Source organism: Lupinus angustifolius, chromosome LG20 (assembly GCF_001865875.1).
Source record: "Lupinus angustifolius cultivar Tanjil chromosome LG20, LupAngTanjil_v1.0, whole genome shotgun sequence".
NCBI lineage: Eukaryota > Viridiplantae > Streptophyta > Magnoliopsida > Fabales > Fabaceae > Lupinus > Lupinus angustifolius.
In genome coordinates this window covers 16617685-16617901 of record NC_032028.1, presented here as the reverse complement: position 1 = coordinate 16617901, position 217 = coordinate 16617685, and positions in this window count along the sequence as shown.

Sequence of the window (217 nt, the reverse complement as noted above, 5' to 3'; positions counted from 1 at the left end):
TGCAATATATGCATGCTATGTCATGATCATCCACCTTACACCAATATCCTCCTAATAACCTAGTCGGAAATAAATCAAGAGTACAGGTTCCATAACAAGCCAATTTGAACGCACCAAAATTATACCTCGCAAGGATATATGATCGATCTGTTCTGAAGAACTGTCCATTTCAGGACAGTGTCATATCAAACACTTTCTGGGCATCCCTCTCATTGAT